This window comes from Chionomys nivalis, chromosome 6, assembly GCF_950005125.1.
Source record: "Chionomys nivalis chromosome 6, mChiNiv1.1, whole genome shotgun sequence".
Lineage (NCBI taxonomy): Eukaryota > Metazoa > Chordata > Mammalia > Rodentia > Cricetidae > Chionomys > Chionomys nivalis.
In genome coordinates, this window is record NC_080091.1 from 2731559 (window position 1) to 2741214 (window position 9656).

General features: G+C 45.1%; 1 pseudogene; it reads right to left on the reverse strand.

Moving 5' to 3' along the window:
- Nucleotides 1–362: 362 nt before the first annotated feature.
- Nucleotides 363–4216, reverse strand: LOC130876115 (phospholipid phosphatase 2-like; annotated as a pseudogene).
- Between the last annotated feature and the right edge of the window lie 5440 nt (nt 4217–9656).

Consider the following 9656-nt stretch of genomic DNA (forward strand, 5'->3'; position numbering starts at 1 on the left):
ACTGCTCCACCCAGGCAAACAAGCGGTCTGTCCCCGCAGGACCCACAGGGAGGATGCCGACTTCATAAACCATCATAGACCAGTCCATTCCTGGGGCCATGCAGGGATGACTCTCAACGAAAAGCCCTTTGTGGTTGGAGACAGCCCTCGGAGCAGGACCTAATCTTATCTTTCTGGGGCACTCAGAGAGCAATGAGGATGGATCCTGCCCACACTCAGGGCCAGTCAGGTACCCAAGACCCTGATCAATGGTCACCATCTGGGACCCTAGGGCAGCCCCAAAGTCAGTAGCCAGGGCCAAGGGGTCAACACGTGACTGACCCACAGGTGACTTCCGGGAAGAGACTGGGTACTCATAGTGGCTAAGGTCCATCGCTGAGGGTCAGCATCAGGGACAGACTGGGTTTGTGCTCTGGTTCCTGGTCCTCCTGGCAGGGCTGGGGCGGCCAGGATTTGAAGAAGTCTGAGACATAGTGGACCAGTGGGGGAGGGGAAAGCAGTGCATAAAGCCAAGGCAGAAGACCAGAGGGAGGACCCAATGAGGGAGGAGCCAATGAGGGTAGTAAAGAAAACCGGGCCAGTGGTGAGGAGCAAGCTCTGGGACACAGATAAGCAGGCAGAGGTCACAGGAACATTGGGCTCAGGCTGAACAGGTCCTATAGGATGAGGCAGACAGGGCTCACCATGAGGCACGCTACCAGGGCTCCCTGCAGGAGGCCGGCGAGGACATCACTCCAGTGGTGCTTGTGGTCTGACACACAGGTGTAGCCCACATAGATTGCAAAGGCCACCAAGAAGAACTGAACCGTGGGCCTCAGCAGCCGTGCCCACTTCTAGTAGAGGCGGGCCTGCACATAGAGCTGTGGGGGCATCAGCCTGCATTAGCTGGGCCCATGGGCGTCCTCTCCCTGCCCAGCCCAACGCAAGAGTCGTAAACCCCCTACACTCAGGGCCTCTTCAACGTACTCCATTGTGCAGCGGGAAGACCCAGGCCCAGGGGAGGGGAGGCTGGGCAAGGTTCCCTGGGAGGAAGGGAGACACTTACCGCCAGGAACAACATGCAATACATGCCGAAGGAGGAGTGTCCGGAGTAAAAGGAGAGCCTGGGAGGGAGGGCAAGCTGGTGAGTGGAACCCAGAAGGCAGAGCCAAGGGCTCCTTGAGGGGCTGGCAGCCACAGAGGGGTGCAACTCTAAACTATGGGAAGCAGGACTGGAGAGATGACTCAGCAGCTACGAGTCCTGACTGCATTTGCAGATGACCCAAGTTCAGTTCCCAGTACCTACATCATCCAGTACCTACACCAGCTGCTCACAACTACCACAAGATCTGATGCTCTGAGGGCACCAGCACTTACATGCACGTGCACAAACGGAGGGAGGCAGGGAGGGGGGAGGGTAGGACGGAGGGAGGGAGAGAGAGAGACCAAAAATAAATCATCTTTAAGATTTATATATCTTTATGTATATGGTGTTTTAATTACATCTATGTCTGCCACATTCCTGCAGTGCCTGAAAGTGGCCACAAGGGGGCATCATATTCCCTGGAACTGAGGCTACAAATGGTTGTGAGCTGCCTTGTGGGTTCTGAGAATCTAACTGAGGTCCTCTGAAGAGCAGCCAGGGGTCCTAAGCACTGAGCCATCTCTCTGGTCTCTTAGCCTGAGGGAAGGCTTACACACACAGGACACTCACCATGGAGTGAACATCTCCCCTCCTCACTCTCACTTCACCAACTCCAACTCCCCGACCTGCTCCTACCTGCTCCTGGAGCAGGCCTGGCCAGCAAGACCACACTGAGGGTGGCAATCACCCAATATGGCCACCGTAACCCAGTACTGTCACCCAATACTGTCACGGCCACTGTTGCGACAGCTGGTGGTCCGGGGTACTGATATCACCTCAACTTATAAAGATATCAGTCACCGCTGCCTCAGAGCTCAAGCAGGAACCTGGGGGCTATGCTTTGGAGGCTCAGAAGGACCAGGCACCCCCAGTGCACCCCCAGAGCCACTCCACAACCTTGGCAGACAAAGTAGGGCTAAGACAGAGCCCTTAACTCCACCCTAGCACCCAGAAAACAGATAAATGTATGTCAATCCTGTCAATCCCTACGCTGACAACAGACCCTCACGACATGGCCGTCCACATTGTTCCCTCAGGGGGGTCACTAAGTAGATGGGGAGCACAGTCCATTCCCCCCTGGAACTTGGTGTTAGAGAGACTTGCCTGGCATGTGTGAGTCAAGCCATTGATTTGATCATCAGTATGGCCATAAAGAGACAAAAATCACTGTTTTATAGGAAAATAGATAGAGATAGATATATACATAGATATATTCATACATACAGAGAGAGAGAGAGAGAGAGAGAGAGAGAGAGAGAGAGAGAGAGAGAGAGAGAGAGAGAGAGAGAGAGAGAGAAAGGGCACATGCGGAGAAAACACACATGCACACACACATAACATGACTAATACACAAGCTGTCTAAGGAGCTGGGATGATGGTCAGTGAGGAGGCTGCTCTGTTTGAATGAGGACCTGAGCTCCATCCTAGCACTCATGGGGAAAGTGAGGTGTGGAGCACGCCCGTAATCCCAGACCACAGACTCCATCCTAGCACTCATGGGGAAAGTGAGGTGTGGAGCACGCCCGTAATCCCTGGCCTGGGGAGCTGGAGACACATGGCTCCCTGGAGCTTGCTGGCCAGTCTAGAATTGTACAGCTCCAGCGTCAGTAAGAGACCTTGTCTTAAAATAAAATGTGGAGAGGGACTGGAGAGGTGGCTCTGGAGTTAAGAGCACTTCCTGCCCTTGCAGAGGACCAGGGTACAGTTCCCAGCACCCACACAGCTGTTAACAACCTCTTGTAACTCCAGTTCAAGGGGATCTGATGTCCTCTTCAGACCTTCATGGACTCCTGCACAAATGTGGTGTACACACATACATGCAGGAAAACACACATTTACGTATGGTGGAGAGCAATTGAGGAAGACACTTGCTATTGGCTGACTACTGGCCTAAACACACATGTGGACACACTAACACACGCATATAAAGCAGTCCATACAGAGACACAATTGCCAAGCTTAGGGGACAGACACTTCAACCAGTCACCGGAATATCCAGAGATGAGAACATCTGTGAGGACGGAAGGAAGAAACAGAAGCTGAGGAGACAGTCTACGCCAGCCATAGTGACACAAGCCTGTCACCCCAGCACTCAGGAGACTAAGGCAGGAAGCCGAGAAGTTTGAGGTCATTCTGGGCTACACAGTGAGATCCTGTCTCAAAAATCTAAAACGGCATTATGGGTGTGAAAATGCCCGTAGTATTGAAGGAGAAAAAGCACTGGAAGGACTTATGGCTGATGGGAGCCAACAGACAGAGAGGGGTCAGCGGAGATGACAGAGTGTGGGTACGGACACACAGGCCACACCAGGCATGAAAAGCAGAGCTCAGAAGAGCAGGATGGGCAGGGAAATGGTGCCAAGAGCAAACAAGCTCACCACAGAGGACCCTGAAGAGGAAAGAACTCAGTCACAAACCTTGAGGCACAAACAGCAGCCAGTCCACCCCTGCAGGGCAGGCCACTGCCTCCCAGACAACTGAATCCTGAGACTACCTGCCCACTATGTGCCTGCACACAGCACAGAGGAAAACCCATGACCAGCTTCTCCACCTGCCTCTGCTGACAGTTTTTCTCCATTCACCAAGCCCCAGATTTTCTGTCCTTCAGAGCCTTGCCTGGGCTGCAGTCAGTACCCACCTGGCCTCAGTGACGTTGGCAGGGCTGCCCCTGCACACCTCCAGCTGCACATAGTCAGAGCAGTTGACCTGGCTCCAGTCAGGGTCACAGACAGCCAAGAAGCTGGGTCTCAGCCGGCCAATCATGTACTTGGCCAGGTCGGTCCAAGACTGGCTCACGGCGGCCCCGAACAGGAAGGTCCCCAGCACCTTGTAGATGGCGGCCACGTAGTTGTTGAAGTCGGATCGTGAATAGAGACGGTCTGTGTACACCAGGTAGGCCTCCCCTGATGAGACCTGCCAATGGAACAGCTGCAGAGTGCGCGGCAGACACCGCTCCCAGGGTGCATCCTGCTAGGGAGCTGGGCCCTACCTACCTCAGGACAGGGCTCAGCTGGCCCCCACCTGAGCACTTTTCCGCCTTACAAGGATGATGGTGGCTGTGATGATGACCCCAGCCATGAGTCCTTGGGTGATCGTGTCTGGACGGTAGGGGTACCGGATAGAGTCATCTCTGCAGTAGAACCTTCGTTTGTATGGTGTGTTCACCAGAGTCAGGATGACGAAGGGCAGAGAGGCTGTGGGAAGCCAGGGAAGGCACACAGTGCAAATCCTGCCCACATGGTTTCTGTCCTGGGATCTTGGTCGCTGTGCCATGACCCCATGGGAAACGCCTCGGGTGACTTCTGTTAATGAGCCCAGCTACAGAGCTGCTCTACCATGCTGCACTCTGGCCCCACCTTAGACCTCCCTCGGGCTGACTCAGCACCAGCAGCCACAGCCTCTACACACCATACTGAAGTACAATGTCTCCTTCCCATCTCATTCCAGCCCCTGATGAGCACCCATGATGTCACTGGTGTTCTTCATGGCTCCTGCCGCCTTAGCGACAGTTGGCTCTGTCTGCATAGGAACACCAAGGTGCCTGATCTAATAATTCATGTAAACAAAGCATTAGATGGTGATAATGATTCGAATAGTCCCAGAGAATCACAGCTGAAGCAGAAAAGGAACTGACGATGGTTGAGAAAAAATTGCAGGAGGCACATGTGGATAGGGTGAGTCGAAATCCTAGTGTCTTTCTTGTCATACTGCCTTCCAGAATTTCTCCTGTGGGGATTTTAATGAAGAGGGGAGATATTATTTTAGAATGGATCTTTTTACCACATAAACCAAGTAAACAATTAAAAACTTGTGTGGAAAAAGTTTTTGAATTGAATTAATAAAAGGTAAATTGAGACTTTGTCAGCTAGCAGGTATAGAACCACCAGAGATTGTAGTGCCTTTCACTACTGATGAAATAAGAAAGTTATGGGAAGACAATGAACCATGGCAAAGAGCTTGTGCTAGATTTTTGGAGAAATTAATAGCAACTATCCCCAAAGCGAGTGACTTAACCACAGAAAGAGGACTTCTTGGATTCTTCCTCATATCATATGTGATGCTTAGATAACTGGAGCCCATACATTTCATACTGATGCTAATAAATCAGGGAAGGCAGATTACAAATCAGATGAATTCAGCAAGGTGGAAAAAAGCCCTTATAATTCTGTCCAGAAGGTGAAATTATTTGCCATTCTTATGGTGATAAGGGATTTTATAGAATCTCTTAATATAACTACCAATTCACAATATGCAGAAAGAGTTATCTTGCATATTGAAACCGCTGAATTTATACCCGTTCATAGAGAATTGACTTCATTGTTTATCCAGGTGCAAGACATGATCAGGAATAGGCTTTGTCCTATGTACATGACACATCTGATCCCATATGGGTCTGCTAGGTCCTCTAGCACAAGGCAATGCAGAAATTGATCAATTATTGATTGGAAGCCTGTTGCAGGCCTCTGAAATTTATATAAAAAAAATCACGTCAATGGAAAAGGTTTAAAGAAAGAGTTTTCTATCACATGGCAACAAGCTAAAGAGATTATAAAGAGATGTCCTACCTGGTCTTTCTATAATCTGCTGACAGAAGGAAAAATGATTATCCACTAAGAGGCATCTAGAAAACAAAATATGGTTTATGAATCCAGGTACTGTTTACACTTACAATTTATACACACACACATATGTGTGTATACCTGGTTTTGAAGTGGCTTTGTACCTCTCTAAATCCAAGCTTGGTAAAATGAACATTCAGAGTTTCTGTCTCACATCAGGAGCCATCTGTCATAAAACAGAAGGAAGACTTTAGAAAAAAATCTACTTTCTCCATGATTATTTTGTCTATATCATATTCTTCATTGTATATGTGTTTATATGAATGATGTTTAAGTTTTCCATAATGAACAATAGATTTTCCTACAGATCCTTTTCCTGCTGTAAACTTTGAAGTTTCCAGGAAGAAGATGAGGCCCCACAGCAACCACTGTACCTAATTGAGATGACATCGTGATATAGACAGTGCTACTCTAAGACCGCTTTTTTGGGTACCAGCTCCTGAAATGGTGCACCTTCTTATATTCTGGAAGAACTCCAAAGGAGAACGTTGAAAACAAAAACAAAAATTGCTCAGAAATTTTTGCAACTATGCTAGACAGTAATTTTGGAACTTAACCACCACTTAATTTTTGCTGGATTCTATTTAGACAATATCGCTCCCATGACAGCAGGAAGTAATTCTAGAAGATGATGTCCCCTATACCCAAAAAGTTTGTCCTTAGGGTTGGAAACACTGTTTAGGGGTTGTTATTATTACTCATACTAGATAGAGGGTTGGGGTGAAATCTATGTTTGTTCAAAGAAAAGAGGGGGGCAGTAATAGTGGGTAATAGAGTGAATACTTGTGAGCTATTATTTATGGATAATTTACATTGCTATAGTTTTTGTATATTGATACAAGTTCAAATTATATTTGTTACTTTTGTTTACATTATTTATACATCTATACAAAGTTCTTTTGTCAGATTGTATGTATGTGTGTTTCTGTCTCGGTTTAGGACATTTTGTATACTGATACAATTTTTAGGGTACATATTCATATTGTATTATATATTACTGCTACCTCTGATCAAGATCCTTATAGATGTTTATATTTTGAGGCCATTATTCTCATTTGTTACAGATTTGCTTACAGATTATTTAATATTCTGTCATGAAGTTTTAGTCTTTAAGTTATACAGGCATTAATTATTATAGGTCAATAGTTGTTCATGTTTGGTGTACATACAGTCAGATAAATTAGGTTCTTTAGATACACAGAGATTATATTCTATCCAGTTAGGTAATCTTCAACCACTTCAAGGATCTGTGGAACATGGCATTTTAATAATTTAGGGTTCTGTTGATATGAGACATGATTGCTTCTGACAGCACCAATCTATTCCCGAGAGGATGATGAACACCGAAGACACTCTACTTGGAATTTGTGTTCTTCTTGGCAAAACTGACCTTTGAACAAGGAACTGACAATGCCTCAACTACTGACAAGTTACATAGTATCCGGAAATGGATAAGCAGAACTGTCAAACCTTACTAAGACAGTGTAAGACTGTTTTGAAAAATTTCCTGCCTCTGAAATGGTCTGTCACTTAAGCTAGGCCTTAGCCAAATTTGATTGCTTCAACGTTGCAAAATGAGAATTTAGGTGATTGCCTAGTAGGCTATTTGTGTCCCTTATATATTGCTTGCTTTGGAAGCTACTTGATTGTACTTCCTGCCTGCTCAAGTAATATTATCTCCCTTCTCAGACCTTCGATGAGGTTGAAGATTAGACAGTTGTAGTTACTGTACTCTTATGATCTAGCCAAGCCATTTCCTATAGAAGACTTAGACTCCATAAGATAGACTGTTTATTAAAACATTTAGCATATGTTCTTTGCTTAATATTGTTTATGCTGGGTGTAATTCTGTTTATTCTTGATATCTTTTCCTAGTGTATATAGTTTTGTATTGGGTTTGGAACTCTCTCATTTAAATAAAAAGGGGAGGTAATGTGGGAGCACATTCTGCTCCTTCAGCCAGTAGCCTTGAAGATACCAGCCCATTTGGGCATGTCCTCTTATACGATAAAAGCAGCAGTAACCGTGAGCCTGCTCTCTCTTCTGGCTCTGTTACTCTTCACTCAGAGGGCTGTAGTCAAGGTCGGTGATCTGTAAGTTTTACCCTTAAAAATAACCCTTTTATCATCCATAATTCTGAATTGGTGTGGCATTATTTTCTGACTTATGCCTTCAAAGAATGAAGAAAATGTGGTGCGTTTACACGGTGGAGAATTGCTCAGCCAATGCAGTATGTATCAACTTATATGTTGATGTTACATATGAAGTCAGTGATAACCATGCTATAATCCAAAGAAATACAGAGGGTAGGTATAGAATAAGGGACTAAAAGGAACAGATACACTTTATAAGGAATGGGAAACAGGATAGATATGGATGGGCAGGTGGCTGAAATGGGGTGAGCAGATGAGGCAGAGGAGGTGACAAGGGGTTGTAAGAGGGAACACAGGGAGAGACAGCTAAAATTAATGGTTCTTTGAGGGATAGTATGGAAAGCTAATACAAAAAAAACTTCCGAAAATATATGCATATGTGAAGTCAATCTAAATGAAATATCCAAATAATGGGGATGGGGAAACAGAGTCACCACTGGTAATTTCCTGTTACAAAATGAAGCTTTCAGAATTGGTTACAACTCATTGAACTGTCAGAGAAAAGCGTCGATGGGAATCCCCAAACAACTCAGGCTGTTGCCAAGACTGTAGCTTGCTCTCCACATACTGACAGCAAAGGCTCTTGCTGAAGACAACACATACATTGAACAAGGAAATGTTGAGCCGATGTCTACGAAGAGTTCACTCCTATGTTCCAGCATATTTTATGCAAAAAGATCTTCTGCATGCTATCAAAAGAAAATATAAATACCAGGCCAGTCACAAACTCTTTAATAGTGCCCTACCTGCAAGATGGGTCAGGACAATGGTGGGCAAAGCTTGTGGGAGTTATCAAACAACTGATCTGATAAGCACCTACATCATATAATTCAGCACAAAAATAAGATTCCTTGGGATCCATCATGGTGACTGGCAAGCAGTTTCTCAATAGAGTATGCAGGACAGCAGTGAGAATTTTTTATTTTATTACTTTTAAAAAAATACCAATCCAAATTCCCACTTCCACCCCTCCTCCCACGTCCCGCCCTCTCCCTCCATAACCCGCCTCTCACATCCTTAATTATCACAATATCATGTATAATAGAGAGAAGCAGCTAAGGGTTCAGACATGGAGAAAGTGATGACACCCAAGGTAGAGAGTTTATTTCATAGGAGCTTTGAACTTTTTCTGGCATCAACAGGCTTTTGTTTAATTCCACGAGCTGGTTTCACTGCATGTTAGAAAAGGTGCGTTCTGGCAGGTGGATAAGCAAACATTAAATCCTGTCATTTTTATTTGTACCTGGTTGCATTTATACCAGACACTTTATGTCAGAGTTTTATTTTGTTTTTAAAATAATTTTAACTAGTTGTTTGAGAGTTTTGAGCTTTGTAAGATGTGCTTTGACCATATTTACCCCATTCAACTCTTCCAAGACCCACTTTCTCTTTATCATCCAAGTCACTTAACAGCAAAATTTTAAAGTGACTATTATTTAAGAATATATAATGATGCCTGAAATTGTCTTAATTTCTTTCTTGATTTTTCATCTCCAAGGGTTTTTGAAGATGTTGAGGAGCCTGATCAAATGTCAAAATCTACAAGAACAAAATTAAAATGCATAATTTAAAATATATATTTAGATCCGATAAAGAAATACATGGCGGGAGTTGATGGAATCTTAATATAAAGTCTTTGATGTGGTGATAAAGGTGCTTCTAAGAGAATAGTGTTGGACTGATCTATATACTTCAGGGATCAGACCCTAAAGACATTCCTTTGACTCTTTATAATCTCATACACACATAATCTTTTTGCTT